This window comes from Cervus elaphus, chromosome 24, assembly GCF_910594005.1.
Source record: "Cervus elaphus chromosome 24, mCerEla1.1, whole genome shotgun sequence".
NCBI lineage: Eukaryota > Metazoa > Chordata > Mammalia > Artiodactyla > Cervidae > Cervus > Cervus elaphus.
In genome coordinates this window covers 12,736,042-12,756,631 of record NC_057838.1, presented here as the reverse complement: position 1 = coordinate 12,756,631, position 20,590 = coordinate 12,736,042, and the positions used below count along the sequence as shown (strand labels likewise).

Below are 20,590 nucleotides of genomic sequence, written 5' to 3'. Positions count from 1 at the left end.
GTCATCACAGGGCACCATGCTGGGCTCCCTATGTTTTATAGCAACTTCTCACTAGCTAGCTATTTTACATATGGTAGTGGCTATGTTTCAATTCTACTCTCTCAATTCGTCCCACCCTCTCCTTCTCCAGCTGAGTTATCAAGTCCTTCCTCTACATCTGGGTATATATTTCTGCCCTTCAAATATTCACCAGTACCGTTTTAAAAGATCCCATGTGTATGCATTAATATACTATATTTGTTTTCCTCTTTCTGACTTACTTCACTCTGTATCACAGTTTCTAGGTTGATCCACCTCAGTTAAACTGACTTATTTGTTCCTTTTCATGGCTGAGTAATATTCCATTGTGTACGTGTTCCACAGCTTCTTTATCCATTGTTCTCTTGATAGACATTAGGTGGCTTCCACGCCCTGGCTATTTTAAATAATGCTGCAAAGGACATTGGGGTACATATGTCTTTTTAGAGTTATGGTTTTCTCTTGGTATATGACCAGTAGGGGATTGTTGCGTCATATAGTAGTTTTATTCCCACTTAAGAAAGCTACATTCCTTCTCCGTAGTGGCTGTATCTATTTACATGTCTACCAACAGTGCAAGAGGGTTCCCTTTCTTCCATGTCCTGTCCAGCATTTATTATTTGTAGAATTGTAGATGATGGCCATTCTGACTGGTATGAGGTGATACCTCACGTAGTTTTGATTAGCATTTCCTTAATAATGGGCGATGTGGAACATCTTTTCATGTGTTTGGTGGCCTTCTTAATGTCTTCTTTGGATAAATTTGTTCGTGTCTTCTGCTCACTTTTCAATTGGTTGCTTTTTTCCTGATATTGGGCTCTATGGTCTACTTGTGTACTTTGTAGATAATCCTTTGTCAATTGCTTCGTTTACAATTATTTTCTCCTATTCTGAGGGTTGTCTTTTCATTTTGTTTATAGTTTTCTTTGCTGCTTAAATACTCTGAAGTTTCTCTAGATGCTTTTTTTTTCTTGAATATTTGTTTTTATTTCAGTCATTCTCAGAGGTGGGTCAAAGAGGATCCTGCTGTGATAAATGTCACAGAGTGTTCTGCCTATGTTTTCCTCTAAGAATTTTATAGTTTCTGGCCTTACTTTTGTTCTTTAAACCATTGTGAATTAGTTTTTGTGTATAGTGTGAAGAAGTGTTCTAATTTCATTCTTTTACATGTAGTTGTCCAGTTTCCCAGCACCGCTTACTGAAGAGGCTCTCTTTTCTGGCCTTTCCCCACTGTGCGTTCTTGCCCCCCTTGTCAAAGAAAAGCTGCCTGTAGGAGTGTGGGTTTATCCCTCAGCATTATGTCTTGGTCCATTGCTCTATGTGTCTGTTTTTGTGCGTGCACCATAGTGTCTCGATGACTCTAGCTTGGTAGTATAGTCTGAAGTCAGAAAGGTTGATTCCTCAAGTTCCACATTTCTTTCCAAGATTGCTTTGGCCCTTCTGGGTCTTTTTTCCCCCCATATAAATTGTAAAATTATTAGTCCTAATTCTTTACAAAATGTCATTGGTGGTTTGATAGGGATGAATTGAACCTGCAGATTGCTTTGGGTAGTAGAGTCATTTTCACAACATTGATTTCTTTCAATTCAAAACATGGCATATCTTTTATCTGTTTGTTTCATCTTTACTATCTTTCATCATACAGCCTGTCTTTCTGCATACATGTGTTTTGTCTGTTTAGATAGGTTTATTCCTAGGTATTGGAGAAGAAATTGGCAACCCACTCTAGTACTCTTGCCTGTAAAATCCCGTGGACGGAGGAGCCTGGTAGGCTACAGTCCATGGAGTCCCGAAGAGTTGGACATGACTGAGCGACTTCACTTTCACGTTTCACTTTCATGCATTGGAGAACGAAATGGCAACCCACTCAAGTGTTCTTTCCTGGAGAATCCCAGGGACAGGGGAGCCTGGTGGGCTCCTATCTATGGGGTCGCACAGAGTCGGACACAACTGATGTTTCTTAGCAGCAGCAGCATTCCTAGCTATGCTTTTCTTCTTGTTGCAGTGAGGAATGTCACTGTTTCCTTAGTTTCTGTTTTTGATTTTTCTTGTTGTGCTATATGTATGCAAAGGATTTCTGTGTATTAATTTTTTATCCTGTGCTTTACTAAATTCACTGATTAGCTCTAGTAATTTTCTGGTTCTATCTTTAGGGTCTTCTGTGAGTAGAAACAGGTCATCTGCAGTCAATGAGAGATGGACTTCTTCTTTTCCAATATGCATTCTCTTTCGTTTTCTTGTCTGGTTGCTGTGTTTATGACTTACAAAACTATACAGAATAATAGGAATGAGAGTTGGCACCATGGTCTTGACCCTGAGCTTAGAGAAAATGCTTAAATTTTGACACCATTGAGAATAATGTTTACTGAGAGATTTTCCTATATGACTTTTATTATGTTGAGGTAGGTTTCCTCCATGCCCATTTATGGGGCATTTTTTAAATTGTAAACTGGTGTCTAATTTTGTCAAAACCTTTGTCTGCATCAATCGATATTATCATATGGTTTTTATCTTTCAATTAGTTAATATAGTGTATCACATTGATTGATTTGCAGATAGGGAAGAATCTTTGCATCCCTGGGATAAACCCCACTTGAACTTGGTGTATGATCCTTTTAATTAGTGTTTTTGTTTGGTTTTGTTTTTGCTAGCGTTTTCCTCAGGATTTTTGCATTGATGTTCATCAGTGATGTTAGCCTATAATTTTCTTTCCCGTGTGGCGTTTCTACTTAATTTGGGATCATGGTGATGGTGGCCTCACAAAATGAGTTGGGAATGCTCCTCCCTCCACATTTTTCTGGAAGAGTTTGACCAGCAGAGGTATTATCACATCCCTACCATTTGAAAGCATTCACCTGTGAAGTCCTGGGCATTTGTTAGTTGGAGACTTTTGATCATAGTTAGTAGTGCTTGTGATTGATGTGTTCATAGTTAGAGCTTGTGACTGGTGTTAGTGCTTGATTTATTCACATTTTCCATTTCTTCCTGGTTCAGTCTTAGAAGACTGTACTTTTCCAAGAATCTGTCCATTTGTTCCAGGTTATCCATTTTATTATCATGCAGTTGTTTCTAATTGTCTCTTATGATCTTTCTCTTTCTGTGTTGTCTGCTGTAACGTCTCCTTTTTCATTTTGAGTTGATTTGAGTCTTCTCCCTATTTTTCTTAATGAGTCTGGCTAATGATTTGTCAATTTTGTTCATGTTCTCCAAGACTTATCTTATTGTTTTATTGATCTTTCTAATGTTTCCTTCATTTCCATTTATTTCTGCTGTGATCTTTATAATTTTTTTTCTTCTGCTAACTTTGGAGGTTTTCTGGCTCTTTTTCTTTTTTTCTAGGTTCTTTATGTGTTAGATTAAGTTGTTTGTTTGATGTTCTTTTCATTTCTTGAGGTAGGCTTCATGTATTGCCAGAAACTTCCCTCTTAGCATTGCTTTTATTGCATCACAAAGGTTTTGGTATGTCATTTATTCATTGCCATTTGTTTTTAAGTATTTTTTAATTTTCTCTTTGATTTCTTCAGTGACCTGTTTGATTTCTCCCTGTGTTTGTGCTTTTTACAAGTTGTTCCTATGAATGATCTTTAATCATGTATCTTTGTGATCAGAAAAGATGCTTGCTATGATTTCAGTTTTTTGTGTTTTTTTTTTTTTTTTTAATTTACCAAGGCTTGATTTGTGACCCAAGATGTGATCCATTTCAGAGAGTATTTCATGTGCACTTGAGAAAAAAGATATTCTTCTGTTTGGTGATGGAATATGCTAAAGATATCAATAAGAGCCATCTAGTCTAATGTGTGATTTCAGGCATATGTTTCTATATTAATTTTATTTGTGGTTGATCTGTCTATTGGTATAAGTGGGGTGTTAAAATCGCCTAGTGTTATTTTCTTACTGTCGATTTCCCCTTTTATGGTTGTTTATATTTGTCTTATGTATGGAGGTGCTCCTGTGTTGAATGTATGTGTATCATTATTGCAATATATTCTTCCTGGATTGATCTCTTTATCATTATGTAGTGTCCTTCCTTGTCTCTTGTAACAGTCTTTATTTAAAAGTCTATTTTATCTGATATGAGAATTGCTACTCAAACTTTGTTTTGATTTCCGCTTGCATGGAATATATTTCCAGGCCCTGAGTTTTAGTCTGTGTGTGTCCCTAGGTCTGAGGTGGATGCATTATCAACAGCATTTATATGGGGCTTGTTTTTATTTCCATTCAGCCAGTCTGTGTTTTGGTTGGAGCATTTAATCAATTTATATTTAAGGTAATTATTGATAAGCATGATACTATTATTATTTACTTTGTTATTCTGGTTTTTTTTTTTTTTTTTTTAATGTCTATTCACTCTCCTCTATTTCCTGCCTAGAGAACGTCCTTTAATATGTGTTATAAAGCTACTTTAGTGGTGCTGAATTTCTTACCTTTGCTTATTTGTAAAGGTACTGAGTTTTTTGAATCTGAGTGAGATCTAAGCTGGCTGGAGTAATCTTTCTCGTAAGTTTTTCCCTTTCATAACTTTAAGTATATAACACCCTTCTGGCCTGCAGCCTTTCTTCTGAAAGATAAGCTGTTAACCTTATAGGGATCCCCTTGTGATTTGTTGCTTTGCCCTTCCTGCTTTTAATATTTTCTCTTTTTGTTAAATTTTTCTTAGTTTGATTACATATGTCTTGGCATGTTTCTCCATTGGTTTACTCTGTGTTGGACTCTCTGTGCTTCTTGGACCTGGGTGTGTTTCCTTCAACAATATAGGGAAATTTTCTTCCATTGTTTCCTCAAGTGAGAGTTTATCTTTCTCTCTCTCTTCTCCTTGAGTCCCTATAATGTGAATGTTAGTATGCTTGATATTATCCACCAAATGCTTAAACTTTCCTCAATTCTTTGCCTTATTTTTTTTTTTTTTTTTCTTTTTGGTGCTCAAACTGGGTGATTTCCACTACTCTGTATTTCAGCTTACTGATCTGTCCTCCTGAATCATCTAATCTGTTGACTCATCTGCTGTATTTTTAATGTCCATTATTGTATTCTTTGGTTATAAACAGTTCTTTTTTATACTTATTGCCTCTTTGTGGAGTTTCTCACTCCGTTCTTTCATGCTTCCCCTGATAGAAGTTACTGTCTTTTGTTCATTTATTTAGTGGGTCCACTGGGTCTTGCTGTGTCATTGGCTTCCTCTAGTTGTGTAGAGTGGGGGCTACACTCTAGATTTGGTGTGTGGGCTTCCCATTGTTCTGTCTTCTCTTGTTGTGGAGCACAGGCTCTAGGGTACATGAGTTCAGTAGCTGTGACATGCAGGTTTACTTGCCCTGCAGCCTGGGATCTTAGTTCACAGACCAAGGGTTGAACCCTTGTGGCCTGCATTGTCAGGAAAATCTTAAAACGTGAACCAGCAGGGGAGACCCAGTAAATATCTTTATGACCCTTACTTTGCAGCCATTTGATGTAGATTATTTATCTCCATCTTGTTTAGTTCTCTTTCTGAGTTTATGTCTTAGCTGTTCATTTAGAATAGATTCTTTGTCTCTTTATGCATTAATATTAGGTAGATGACTATGTCTCCAAGTTGAAAAGGGGATTTATGTTGAGTGTCTACTGTGCGGCCCAAAGGAACGGTTCCCCCAGGTCACCAGAGACAGGAGATCCAGGGTGTCGGCTGTGTAGGCTGAGTGTGGTTACCTCTTAGATGTCCCAGTGTTGCCTTGGGCATGCTGCTGGGTCGGCTGCCCCCCAGTGCAGCTGAATGTGAGCCCCACCTCAACAGCTGCAGATGTACTTCTGGCTGGAGCTGACCTGCAGTGGGAATCACCTTGAGGGGATGCAAGTCACGGCTGAGTCCACCCCCTGTGAGTGGTAGGAGAGGAGGCTGTTGTGGGGGAATCCAGGCCCTTGGGGGCGAAGCAATTTTGGAGGAGTGTTGTGGGCATGACTGGGTTGGATATGTCTGGTCCCCAGGGAACACAGACTAGCAGGGCAAGCAGTGCTAGCAAGGTAAGTGGGAAATGCCAGCAATGTCTTCTGCTGGCACTGGGCCAGCTGGGCACAGGGAGGGTTTTGTTAAATGTCGTCAATCAGTGATTTCATCCCTGGAGAAAGTTTCAAGAGATCCTTGCCCCTTTGGCACGTGTCCTAAAATTAGCACATAATTCTCCTTCCCATGGGACCTGTGCCAACATTCTGCATCATTGCTGACAACATTCAGCATCAGTAAGTTTGGCACTAACCTCTTAAGCATGGGGTCTTGGCTAACCACAGCCCCCAGCTCTCTCCCAGATGTAGCTCTGCTGGTTCCAAATCAAGATATTATGGGGGCTCATCATCCTCATTCAGGTTACCAAGGCTCAGGTGCTCAGCATGTCCTCCCAGGGAAGACACCAAGTTGGTAATGTGCCCTTCTAATTCTGGGTCACCCAGAATTAGACTAGACTGCATCTCTGCCCTTCCAGTGCATCTCCATGTGGTTTTTTTCTTTACATCCTTAGTTGTGGAAGAGCTACTCTGCTAATTTTCAGGTTGGCATCTGGGTTTTCCGTGTGAGGAAGCTCATAATAAAATAGAGTAAGTGTCTCAAAAAGTGTTATTTTCATTTCTGTGGAAGCTCTCTCCTTGTGTAAATCAGTGGTTCTCAGAGTGTCATCACTGGACCAGCAGTGTTAGCATCACCTGGGAAGTGGTTAAAAATGGAGATTCTCAAGGTCCACCCTGATCTACTGTATGAGACACTCTGAATCGTTCCTCCAAGCCTTACACATGCTCAGCACTAAATCAACCTGAAACACATTTTCCCCAAGGTTCTGGGACCACCGTGCCCCTTAGTTTTCACCAGGTACTACTGTTTTGGAATTTTGAAGAGTTTTAGGAATTTGGGGGGCATGTTTCACCACTCTCACTTGGAAGACACTTGGAATATCTAGTAAGTTGGACACGATGCTTCTCCCTCGTCACCCATTGTTAGAATTCTTAGTACATGAAGTAAAAATAAAGGACAATTTCATTGGTAAAGAAAATCCTAGAGCAGGTTAGAAAGGTGCAGATGCCACATTAAGATCAAGGTCTTGCACAAGGTACATGGGAGTACAGGATGTACGAATATTTTGTAAACTTCATGGAAAAGAAACAAGGGCGGAGCAGAGTAGCCACTGGGTCAGTGACCCCCTACTGCTTAGCTGAGCGCCTTCCTGCAGGACCCTGGGAAGAGTGCTTCACACCTTGAACTGAGCGGCTTCCCAGCAGGCTGGCCTGTGACCTCCTGGGCACCATCCCCTTCTGCTGCTTCCTGAACTGGCCACGTTTTCTCCCTCTGCCTTCATCTCCTCTGCCTTCACCTCCTCCTCTTTTGTGGGGTTGCCAGTACCTTGTGGTCTGTGCTGGGCCAAGGAAGACACACCTTTGCACTTCCGAACTCTACTGACCACCTGAGACACGTCATCCTCCCGTGATGCTAACTCTGGCCCTGATGGGAGGGAGCTGTGTTCACTCACCACTGATGTACTCTCTTTTAGCTAAAGAAGGAATCCGTTCTAATCATGCCTTTTTGGTGGCTGGACTTACCAAACAGAAATACAGGAATCCCAGTTAAATTTGAATTTTAGGGAAACAGTGAAAAATTATTATTATTTTCCTTTTAGAGTAGCAGTCCATCTCCTGCAATACTTGGGATGTACTTATACTGAAAAATGACTCCCTGAAAACCAAATTTAGCTAGATGTCTTATATTTTGCCTGACAGGCCTACTCCCAAGGTAAAGGGGTTCCCATTTTAGCTTCCCATCCTAGGAGTGGCACTTTGTCTAAGAAAGGAATGTATTTAGTCATCAAAATAAGATCAGACTTATCTGCACGCCAGCCATGACTTGTGACATATTGATCACATGTTGAAATGATAATATTTTTTGTTTACTGGATTAAAATATAATTTGAAAATTAATTTCATGTGCTTCTTTTTGTTTTTAAATGTGGTTACTAGAAAATTTAAGGTTTTATATGGAGCTTGAATTTGTAGTTCACAGTACACTTCACTGGACAGCTTTGGCCTAGAGCGAAAGCCATGTTGGGGGACATAATGACCATCAGGCTGAGAGTGGGCCACCCCTGTCCCCAGAAAGAGTTAGACTCTCCCCTTTGGAGTCATTTGTGGCTGAACTGGTCAGGGCATATAGAATCCTTGAATGTAGTTTGTCTTTATAAAGTGTTTATTGTTTGAATTTTTCCATTGTGACCAAATCTTGGTGGTTTTTGATTGATGATAGACCAAACAGGCCTGGAGTGCATTGCCTGTTAAGTATATTTGTAGCAGGGTGCTTCCCAGGTGACTCTGGTAGTATAGAACCCATCTGCCAATTTAGGACACATAAAAGACTAGGGATAAAAGTTTGATCCTTAAGTCAGGAAGATCACCTGGATGTAGGCAAGACAACCCACTCCAGTATTCTCACCTGGAGAATCCCATGGACAGAGAATCCTGGTGGTCTACAGTCCATGGGTATGCACCGAGTCGGACATGACTGAAGTGTGACGGAGCACACACGTGTCTTTGCACTTGAATTATGACAGCAGATTGAGACACATGGGAGGAAGCAAGATGGGTGTGGAAAGGGGGTGATTTGGGAAAGGGTCTGGTTTCTGGAAGCTGTACTGTGTTGTCCTTTTTTACTCTTCTTTTTCTTCCCTTGGTTTTATGATTGCATACTGGTGGTGGCAAGGCAACACTGCCTGCATTTGCTAGAAGCAGATGTCCCCATTTATTTAGATTTTAGAGACTGAAAATTAAGGAGTGTGCATTATGCAATATGGAAGAAGCAAATGAAAATTTCTTTGGCGACATTCAAATTCTAAATATCTCCTGAGTTGGGTTCTTGGAGGTGGATGTCTTTTTATAACTGACAGTATCTTAGGATCATAGTTTAGATGTAGGACTACAATTCTCCTTGAGCATTCACTCCTTTCCTCTCCCTAGCCCCTAACCTTCTGAAGTTCTTGGAAAGTCAAGGAACAGTAGTGAGAGCAAAGCAAATAAAAATTCAAGAGCTTTCAGAGGCCAGGAGCTTGGTCTCTGGTCAAATAACCTGACCTTTGCTCAGTTCCATTTACAAACTCTCTTCTGGGGAGACTCAGACAGTAAAATAATCTGCCTGCAATGCGGGAGACGTGGGTTCGATCCCTGGGTTGGGAAGATCCCCCACTCCAGTAGTCTTGCCTGGAGAATCCCCATGAATAGAGGAGCCTAGAGGGCTACAGTTCATGAGGTCGCAAAGAGTCGGACATGACTGAGCAACTAAGCACAGCACATGCCAAGCACAGCAACTCGGAGAATCTGCTCTTGCTGCAGGGTCCACCTTCTGTCCACTTCCACTTTTCCCTCCAGGTCTCACTACCTGCTGATCGTGTTGCCAGAGTGTCCCTCATAGGTGTCTTTTCACCAGTTTGAGGACATGACCTCCAAGATGTCAGGACAGTGGGAAGTTGATGCCACACACCTTGACAGCTGGCAGTCTGGCACATCTGGTGATGATTTCATTAAGCTCAGCCCTCCCCCACCCTAGATCTTCTCGGTGGCATTGTTGTTGTTAATTTGAGGACTTCTATAGGACACGTGTGACACGTGGTTCTTCAGTAAGAGGAGCTGCTAGCCTTGGCTGGCAGAATGAAGCATGGGGCTGTGTGCTAGTTTCCATTTTCTGAGAAGGAGAACACATCAATTTCATGAGGCCTTGAGCTCTCAGACCCAAGGGAGAGAAACCAGGGCTGTAGAAAGTTGACAAGCGCTGACTGGAAATCTGTGTGAGAAGGTGTTGCTGCTGGCTGTGTCCTGTGTCTCATGCTGAGCGTGGAAGAACTGATGCTTTTGAACTGTGGTGTTGGAGAAGACTCTTGAGAGTCCCTTGGTTGCAAGGAGATCCAACCACTCCATCCTAAAGGAGATCAATCCTGGGTGTTCATTGGAAGGACTGATGCTGAAGCTGAAACTCCAATATTTTGGCCACCTGATGCGAAGAACTGACTCATTTGAAAATACTCTGATTCTGGGAAAAACTGAGGGTGGGAGAAGAAGGGGATGACAGAGGATGAGATGGTTAGATGGCATCACCGACTCAATGGACATGAGTTTGAGTAAACTCTGGGAGTTGGTGATGGACAGGGAGGCCTGACATGCTGTGATTCATGGGGTCACAAAGAATCGCACACGACTGAGTGACTGAACTGACGGACTGACTGACCAGCACCATCATCATGCATGATCACTGGCTCTTGTCCAAGTCTAACAGCTCCAACTCCCTTATCTCCTGGCAGCCCTATTCTACTTTATGTTTGCAGTGGTCTTATCTGGGCATCTCACAGTGGATCATAGATTATTTGTCCAATTCTCTTTAGCTTGTTTCACTTGGCACATGACTTCAAACTTTACTCACTTTGCCACACATGTCAAAATTTCCTTAGTTGTTAAAAATAAGTAGCACATAGGCTCACCATCATGTACAAACAGAGTACAAATTAAAGTCGTGATATATCACACCACACCTCTTAGGACTGCTAAACTCCAAATATAAGATAATACTCGTTGCTGGAGGGTGAGGAACAACAGGAACCATTCCCCATCGCTGGTGGGATGCTGTGTAGCCCCCATGAGAGACAGTCTGGCAGTTTTCCCCAAAGCTCATCAGGTGTCACTTTGGGATCCAGCAATCATGCTTTCAGTATTTAGGCAGTTGCTCTGAAATTCTACTTCCAAATGCAAACGAGGATGCAATTTTGCTCAGCAGTTCTATTCACAGTGGCTACAAACTTGAAGAAATCAGGATATCCTTCATTGATGAATGTGCAAGCACATTGGTGTACACAGATATCAGGGGACCAGAACACACCACCGCAAATTATGTCTATTTGACATGAGTTATTTTAGTTTGATTAATTTAAAATAATAATAATAAAAAAGAAAAACTGAGTAGAGGTGGCCCCCTCTAAGGTTTATTCATTTCTTTATGGCCATGCTGTGTCTTCGTTGCTTTGAGAGGGCTTTCTCTAGTTGTGGAGAGCTGGATCTCCTCTGGTTGCAGAGCGCGGGCTCTAGGTGTGTGGGCTTCAGTACTTGTGGTGCATGAGCTCAGCTGCTCTGAGGCATGTGGGATACTCATGGATCAGGGACAAAACCTGTGTCCACTGCATCAGCAGGCAGATTCTTAGTAACTGGCTCACCAGGGAAGACTGAGGTTGCCCTTCTGTGAGGTATGTTTACATTTTTTAGGGAAATCTCCTTTTGTAAGGGTGTCCCTCTTTGAACCTGGGAGAAGGATAATTACATCTCAAGGAAGGAACACTTATCAGTGAAGAAGTCAGGACTTAAATCTGCAAACAATCATCTTTATTTACTGTGCTTTGCATGATAACCTGCCATAAAAGGCCTCTGCCTTCCCCTCAAGGTCTTTCTTCTGTTTGGGGCTGAAGAGCTATTTAAGGTGGAGTCTTCTGTCATTTCAAGGAGTAACTCAGTTTTCCTTGGCATCTCCTCTCTATGCAAAAGGTATACATGTTAATTAAACTTCTGTTTTTCTCCTGATAATTTGTGTTTAATGATGGAGAAGGGGGACCAACCAAGAACCTGGAAGGGGAGAGGGAAATTTATTTTAATCCTGTATACATGCAAAGGAATAACACTCAACAGTGGAAAGGAATGAAACATCAACCCTTGAAAGACAGGGATAAATCTTAGATGCATGTGGCTAAGTGAAAGAATCCAGTTGAAAAGGCTGCACCCAGTATGACCCCATTGTGACATGCTTGGAAAGGGAAAGCTACATAGATGATAAGCAGATCGTGGAGTGGGGAATTGGAAGTGATCGTTTAGGATGGATACCTGTCAATATGCATTTGTCTGAGCGTATCACTTTCCATAGCGCGAATGGTCAGTCAGAATCTATTCAAATGTACTTATGTATTGTATAAGTAAGTCATAGGATGGAATACCAAACACAACAGAATCTCAACATCACTATTCTGTCACTATTAGAGAAATGCAAATCAAACCTGCAAATGAGAAATTACCTCACATCAGTCACAATACCTATCATCAAAAAATCTACAAGCAATGCTGGAGAGGATGTAGAGAAGAGAGACCCCTGTTGCACTGTTGGTGGGAATGTAAACTGATATAGCCACTATGGAGGGCGGTATGCAGGTTCCTTAAAAAACTGAAAATAGAACTACCATACCACTCAGCAATCCCACTGGGTTTGCTGAGAGTACCATAAGTCAAAAAGACATATGCACGCTCATGTTCATTGCAGCCCTATTTACAGTAACTAGGACATGGAATCTGGAGAAGGAAATGCGAGCCCACTCCAGTACTCTTGCCTGGAAAATCCCATGGATGGAGGAGCCTGGTAGATTACAGTCCATGGGGTCAGGAAGAGTCGGACATCACTGAGTGACTTCACTTTCACTTTTCACTTCCATGCATTGGAGAAGGAAATGGGAACCCATTCCAATATTCTTTTTTTTTTTTTCATTTATTTTTATTAGTTGGAGGCTAATTACAGTATTGTAGTGGGTTTGTCATACATTGACATGAATCAGCCATGGAGAATCCCAGGGACAGAGAAGCGTGGTGGGCTGCCATCTATGGGGTTGCACAGAATCAGACACGAAAGAAGCGACTTAGCAGCAGCAGCAGTAGGACATGGAATCAACCTAAATGTCCATCAACAGAGAAATGGGTAAGGAAAAGTGCTGCATAGACAGTGTAATATTATGTAGCCATTAAAGAAATGAAAGTGGGTCCTCTGAAGAGATGTGGATGGACCGTTAGTCATAAAGTGAAATGAGACAGAAAAACAAAAACAAATATTGTATATTTGTGTATATATATGTGTATATATATGTTGGTATATATGAATCTATACATCTATCTATCTATCTATCTATCTATCTATCTATCTATCTATCTATCTATCTATCTATCTATCTATCTATCTATCTATCTCTATATAGGCTTCCATGGTAGCTCAGCTGGTAAAGAATCCTCCTGTAATGCAGGAGACCCCGGTTCAATTCCTGGGTTGGCAGCATCCCCTAAGAAAGGATAAGCTACCCATTCCACTATTGTTGGGCTTCCCTTGTGGCTCAGACGGTAAAGAATCTGCCTGCAATGTGGGAAACCTGAGTTTGATCCCTGGTTTGGGAAGATACCCTGGGAAAGGGCAGGGCACCACTCTAGTATACTTGTGTGGAGACCCCCCTTGGGCAGAGGAGCCTGAAGGACACAGTCTATTGCCAAAGGAGCCTTGCAGGCTACAGAATGAGCCGGATTGAGCAACTAAGCACAGCGTATGTAGAAAACTGGGGCCGGTGATCTCATCTCCAGATCCCAGTAGAGGCACAGATACAGAGAAGGAACTTGAGGACACACAGGGAGAGGAAAGGCGGGGACGAACTGAGGGGTCAGTATTGACATACATGCACCACCATGTGCAAACAGATGGCTAGTGGAAGCGGCTGTGTAGCATACCGAGCTAGCTTGGTGCTCTCCACTGACCTAAAGAAGAGGGACGAGGGGGTGGGTGGGAAGCCGAAAGGGGAGTGGATATAGGTATACATACAAATGATTTACTTCATTGTACAGCAGAGAATAGTGTAACATTGTAAAATGACTGTAACACCATTAAAAAAAGAGAGAGAGAGAACAAATAGGTGGTCCTGGTGCTACGACTCTGCGCTTCCAAAGCAGGAGCCTAGATTTGATTCGTAGTCAGGGAACTGTATCCCACATGCCACAACTGAGACCTAGAGTAGCCAAATAAAAAAAAAGAAAAAATACGAATGCCACAGACAGCATAAAAAGTAAAATAGTATCCATATATTTCTGATAAATGTTATAAAAATGGGGACATTTCCTTTTCAGGAAAAGACCTGAGGGTTATTAGAAATAAATTAAGGAAATTTAAAAACAAACAGCAACAGCAGAAGACCTATTATGACAAACAAAAAAGTCAGACACAAATGCAAACACATGATCTGGTTTTTATGAAATCCTAGACAATAGATTTAATCTCTCAAAATCAGCAAATCATTGGCTGCCTGGTGTTGATCAAAGTGGTTGGGAAAAGGACAAGAGAAGATTTGTGGTGATGGAAACATTCTGTATCTTGCCTGTGGTGGCTGTACACGGCTGTATTTATCTGTCAGAAATCATGAAACTATACCCTTAAATTAAGTTTTATTGCATGTAGATTATACTAAGGTCATGAAATGATACTTAACATGATTTGTCACTAGAGAAACACAATTTAAAACCACACTGAGAAACTATCTCACATCTAAGATAGGTTCAATGTAAAGATCAGAAACAACAGAATATAACAAAAGTACACAGGATTAACAAGTGGTGGGAGAGCGTGGAGACACTGAACCCTGTATCTTTCTGGGGAGAATGGAAGATGATGTGGCCACTGTGGAAAACAGTTCACACATTCCTCAAGAAGTTAAAATTGACATATGAGCTGGCAAAACTGCTCCTAGGTCTAAACCCAAAAGAATTGCCAGTAGGGACTCCAACAGACACTTGTACATGAATATTCATACCAGCACCATTCACAACAGACAAAACGGAGATGCAACCCAAATATTCATCAATGGGCAATGGATAAACAAAATGTGTTACACACAGTTACCCCTCAAACAACACAGATTTGAACTGCACAGGTCCACTTACACCTGTATTTTTTTCAATAAATACATACTTGACATGACCCATGGTTTTTTCATCCACAAAAGTTAAACCGAGGTTATAGAGGGCTGACTGTAAAGTGTACACAGATTTTTGACTGCATGGAGGGTCTTAATACTTTTTTGCTTTCAGAGAACTAATTTTATAAAGGGAATGGTGCTCAGAGATATAACTTGATACTTTCATCTCCACCTGCCTACCTCCCATCTTCATTCTGAGGTCTAAGAGCTGCCTCAGTATCAGCAGGGCCCACAGCCATGACTTTCCACCTCTCCTCTGTTCCTCCAGATACCCCCCCAGCCCCCACCCCCCATAGTAGTCACGGTTTATTGTTTCTCAGGCCCAAACAATGATTCCATTCTTGGCCCCTTCCTTCCACCAGCTCCAGACATGAATTGAAGAAGAATAAAGTTGATTCCGTCTTTGAGATATATCTAGTTCTACCCATACATGAGCACTTGCTTTATTTATTTATTTTTCATTTATTTTTATTAGTTGGAGGCTAATTACTTCACAACATTGCAGTGGGTTTTGTCCTACATTGACATGAATCAGCCATGGAGTTACTTGTATTCCCCATCCCGATCCCCCCTCCCACCTCCCTGTCCACTCGATTCCTCTGGGTCTTCCCAGGGCACCAGACCCGAGCACTTGTCCCATGCATCCAACCTGGGCTGGTGATCTGTTTCACTATAGATAATATACATGCTGTTCTCTTGAAACATCCCACCCTCGCCTTCTCCCACAGAGTCCAAAAGTCTGTTCTGTACATCTGTGTCTCTTTTTCTGTTTTGCATATAGGGTTATCATTACCATCTTTCTAAATTCCATATATATGTGTTAGTATGCTGTAATGATCTTTATCTTTCTGGCTTACTTCACTCTGTATAATGGGCTCCAGTTTCATCCATCTCATTAGAGCTGATTCAAATGAATTCTTTTTAACGGCTGAGTAATATTCCATGGTGTATATGTACCACAGCTTCCTTATCCATTCATCTGCTGATGGGCATCTAGGTTGCTTCCATGTCCTGGCTATTATAAACAGTGCTGTGATGAACATTGGGGTGCACGTGTCTCTTTCAGATCTGGCTTGCCAGTCAGGATGGCTGCTATCCAAAAGTCTACAAGCAATAAATGCTAGAGAGGGTGTGGAGAAAAGGGAACCCTCTTACACTGTTGGTGGGAATGCAAACTAGTACAGCCACTATGGAAAACAGTGTGGAGATTTCTTAAAAAACTGAAAATAGAACTGCCACATGACCCAGCAATACCACTTCTGGGCATACACACTGAGCACTTGCTCTATTACACTACTAGTACCAATGACTTCCCTGATAGCTCAGTTGGTAAAGAATCTGCAGGCCATGTAGGAGACCCCAGTTCAATTCCTGGCTTGGGGAGATCCACTAGAAAAGGGATAGGCTACCCACTCCAGTATTCTGGTCTAGGGAATTCCACGGAGTGTACAGTCCAGGTGGCTGAAAAGAGTCAGACACAACTAAGTGACTTTCATTCATTCACTCACTGACTCAGTACCAGTGAGCAGGCAAGTCGATTTTAAGTAAATGCTGCTTAATTAACTGCCCATCTAGATGGAATAAAATCAATCCAACAAAAGTCAGTTCCAAGTGAATAGTGAACCTAAGTGGAAAGGAAAGAAAACCCGGTAGATGACATAGGGGAATATCTTCATGATCTCAGGTAGCCAAAAGTCCAAGGGCAGGAATTTGTGTCTGCTGTATTCACACCCCATCTCCAGTGTAGATGCCCAGGGTTTCCAGAGGGAACATAAAGGAAACTTCAACACCTTATGGAGGAAGCTACACACATGTAAGCACTTGGGTCATTGTGAAGACACACAGTGTTCTTAATGATCAGATTGAATGTCATATAAATGTCACTTCTCATTAGTCTAACATCTAATGAAATCCTAATTAACAGCCATTCAGACTGATTTTCAGGATAAACTGATTCTAAGTTTCACATGAAAAATGAGCAAGAACACCTAGGAAAGCCTGAGGCAAAAAAAGCCAGGTCCAGTGATGAGGTGTGATAAGGCCTTCCAGAAGATAAGACAGCTTTTAAAGCCAGGATTATTATCATTTTTTTGAAGAATCCAGGCCACTACTGTCACAGGTTCATTACTGGCTCAGGTAGCACTCCCTAAAACACTATTTCGAAGACTGTTGACTTGTTAGGTGCCTCCCGATTCAGAGATCTCTGCTCTTTTTTTATTTTGTTTTCTCACTCAGATCATTTACTAAGAATGAAAGTTGGGTAACCCCATTCACGCTTATGCGACACAAAAAAGCCATATACATGCTCAGAGTGTTAATACCCTCTATAGGCAGGTCAGAGGTGCCCAAGCAGGAGGAGGAAATGAAACTGCGATTGGTGGACTTTTTAAATTCTATTTTTCTTTTATAATTCTGTTGTCATGACAATACCTGGTTCTGCCTGAACTTAACTTGATCTCAGATCTTGCGCTTACCAATGTGTTTTTCTCATGGAAATGTCTTCCTTAAACTATCTTAATGTGTCAGAAGACTATGTATTTGCTTGGAAATCTGCCTTTCTTCAAGATTCTTGTCAATTGTTTCATGGCCAGGCATGACTCCCCTTGTGCTATGCTGTCTCAAAATGCATGTTGTGGGTGAGGTGCCTGGTGCAACTCTCTCAGCTTTGAGGTTTCTTTTCTCTAATTAGCAGCTTGCTAATACGTGTATAACTCCTTGCTAGAAACTAGTAAGAGGGCACTCTTTCTGTCCCCTTCTGACATCTATGTCAGAAGCTTTCTCTATCTCTTTTATACTTTAATAAAACATTATTACATGAAAAGCTCTGAGCAATCAAGCCTCATCACTGGCCCTGGATCAAATTCCTCTTCACCAGAGGCCAAGAATCCTGGCATTGGCCACAAATGATCACAGCAACATTTCAATACTGAAGACATCCTCCCAGAACTAAGTGTCTTTTAATAGTACAGAGCCATAGATTACAAAATGAAAATACATGTGGCCCTCCCCGCCCCTCCCCCCCCAATTTGTGCAGCTCCACAGATGCCTCTATGGGGGTCAGGAAGATCCCCTGGAGGAGGGCATGGCAATCTACTCCACTGTTCTTGCCTGGAGAATACCATGGACAGAGGAGCCTGGCGGGCTACAGCACATAGGGTCGCACAGAGTGGGACATGAATGAAGTGATTTTGCACTCACACACCTTATTTTGTCAAGAAACACCTGGAGTAACAGGGAAATTTGACCTTGGAGTACAGAATGAAGCAGGGCAAAGAATAACAGAGTTTTGCCAGGAGAACACACTGGTCATAGCAAACACCCTTTTCCAACAACACAAGAGAAGACTCTACACATGGACATCACCAGATGGTCAATACTGAAATCAGATTGATTATACTCTTTGCAGCCAAAGAAGGAGAAGCTCTATACAGTCATTAAAAATAAGACTGGGAGCTGACTGTGGCTCAGATCATGAACTCTTTATTGCCAAATTCAGACTTCAGTTGAAGAAAGTTGGGAAAACCACTAGACTATTCAGGTGTGACCTAAATCAAATTCCTTATAATTATGCAGTAGAAGTGATAAATAGATTCAAGGGAATAGATCTGATAGACAGAGTGCCTGAAGAACTATGGACGGAATTTGGTGACATTGTAGTGGAAGCAGTAATAAAGACCATCTCCAAGAAAAAGAAATGCAAAAAGGCAAAATGGCTGACTGAGGAGGTCTTACAAATAGCTGTGAAAAGAAGAGAAGTGAAAGACAAAGGAGTAAAGGAAAGATATACCCATTTGAATGCAGAGTTCCAAAGAATAGCAAGGAGAGATAAGAATGCCTTCCTCAGTGATCAGTGCAAAGAAATAGAGGAAAACAATAGGATGGGAAAGACTAGAGATTGCTCCAAGAAAATCAGAGACTCCAAGAGAACTTTGCCTGCAAAGATAGGCACAATCAAGGACAGAATTGGTTTGGACCTAACAGAAGCAGAAGATATTAAGAAAAGGTGGCAAGAATACACAGAAAAACTATACAAAAAAGATCTTCGTGACCCAGTTAATCAAGATGGTGTTATCACTCACCTAGAGCCAGACATCCTGGCATGTGAAGTCAAGAGGGCCTTAGGAATCATCACTATGAACAAAGCTAGTGGAGGTGATGGAATTCCAGCTGAGCTATTTCAAATCCTGAACGATAATGCTGTGAAAGTGCTGCACTCAATATGCCAGCAAATTTGGAAAACTCAGCAGTGACCAGAGGACTGGAAAAGGCCAGTTTTCATTCCAATCCCAAGGAAAGGAAATGGCAAAGAATGAGCAAACTACTGCACAATTGACCTCTTCTCACACAGTAGGAAAATAATGCTCAAGATTCTCCAAGGCATTCAACAATACATGAACAGTGAACTTCCAGATGTTCAAGCTGGATTTAGAAAAGGCAGAGGAACCAGAGATCAAATTGTCGACATTCATTGGATCACTGAAAAAGCAAGAGAATTCCAGAAAAGCATCTACTTCTGCTTAATTGACTACACCAGAGCCTTTGTCTGTGTATCACAAAAAACTGGAAAATTCATCAAGAGGTGGGAATACCAGACCAACCTGACCTGCCTCCTGAGAAATGTGTATGCAGATCAAGAAGCAACAGTTAGAATTGAAAGGTTGTTGCTGAATGATAAGACGCTGGGATTCTTGTCCTCTGGAAGAGAAGAATTCAATCTGGGCCAGAGATGAGGCCGGACCACTCAGAGCTTTTGTGTAATAAAGTTTTATTAAAGTATAAAGGAGATAGAGAAAGCTTCTGACATAGGCATCAGAAGGGGGCAGAAAGAGTACCCCCTGCTAGTCTTCAGCTGGATGTTATATAGTCACTAGTCACTGTTAATGAAAAGAAAGGAATGTCTTAAAACTCAGAATGGTGCCAGGCCCCTCATCCATAAAATGCATTTTGGGATAATCTTGGCACCAGATGATTCATCAGGGGCCATAAAACAATTGACTTGAATCTTGTAGACGGGCAGATTACCATACAAATAGGTTCGTTTACATAGATTAGGGGAACAATATCTGAGTATAACATACTGGTTTGTCAAGTAGGTTCTGAGCCATTAGGCAGAACAGACCTGAGGACAGAGTCTGGGGTAAATGCATAGCAGATTAACATAGCTTAAGACAAACATTTCCATAAGAAAAATGCATTGGTTAACTCCAGGTTTGAGAATAGTTAACTTCAAGTGAAACCAGGTGTCATTATGGCAACACAGTATTTTAAGAGAAACCTCCTTTTAAGTTTGTATAGAGAAGGAAAAAAATATCTCTAGTTTGGTTCCTCCTGCTGCTTAAGAGAGATAAAAATGTCTGACACTTGCAGTCTGTTTCCTCTATTTGGAGACCCCTGACCTTTCTGCCTGTTTCCCTCTCAGAACTGGACATGGAACAACAGACTGGTTCAAAATCGGGAAAGGAGTAAGTCAAGGCTGTATATTATCATCCTCCTTATTTAACTTATATCCAGAGTACATCATGAGAAATGCTGGACTGGATGAAGCACAGGCTAGAATCAAGATTATCAGGAGAAACATCAATAACCTCAGATATGCAGATGACACCACCCTTATGGCAGAAAGCGACTAGGACCTTGATGAGGAGCTTCTTGACGAAGGAAAAAGAGAGTGAAAATGCTGTAAGAATTGACCCTAAAGCACTGTTTGTATCTTTTTCAGAATGCCCTCCTATGGAAAGTTGAAAATGCGAAAAAGCAATTAGAAGAAATGCAAAATGACAAGGTACTTAAATCTCTAAATCCTTTAGAAATTTGTTAACAGCTGAGTTGGGCTG

General features: G+C 41.4%; 1 long non-coding RNA gene across 1 annotated transcript; it reads left to right on the top strand.

Moving 5' to 3' along the window:
- The first annotated feature begins 242 nt into the window (after window positions 1–242).
- Window positions 243–15,758, top strand: LOC122683004. The gene is made up of 3 exons (XR_006337593.1): window positions 243–298; window positions 5,629–5,633; window positions 15,658–15,758. It is a non-coding gene; the product is annotated as an uncharacterized LOC122683004 (long non-coding RNA).
- The last annotated feature ends 4,832 nt before the right edge of the window (window positions 15,759–20,590 follow it).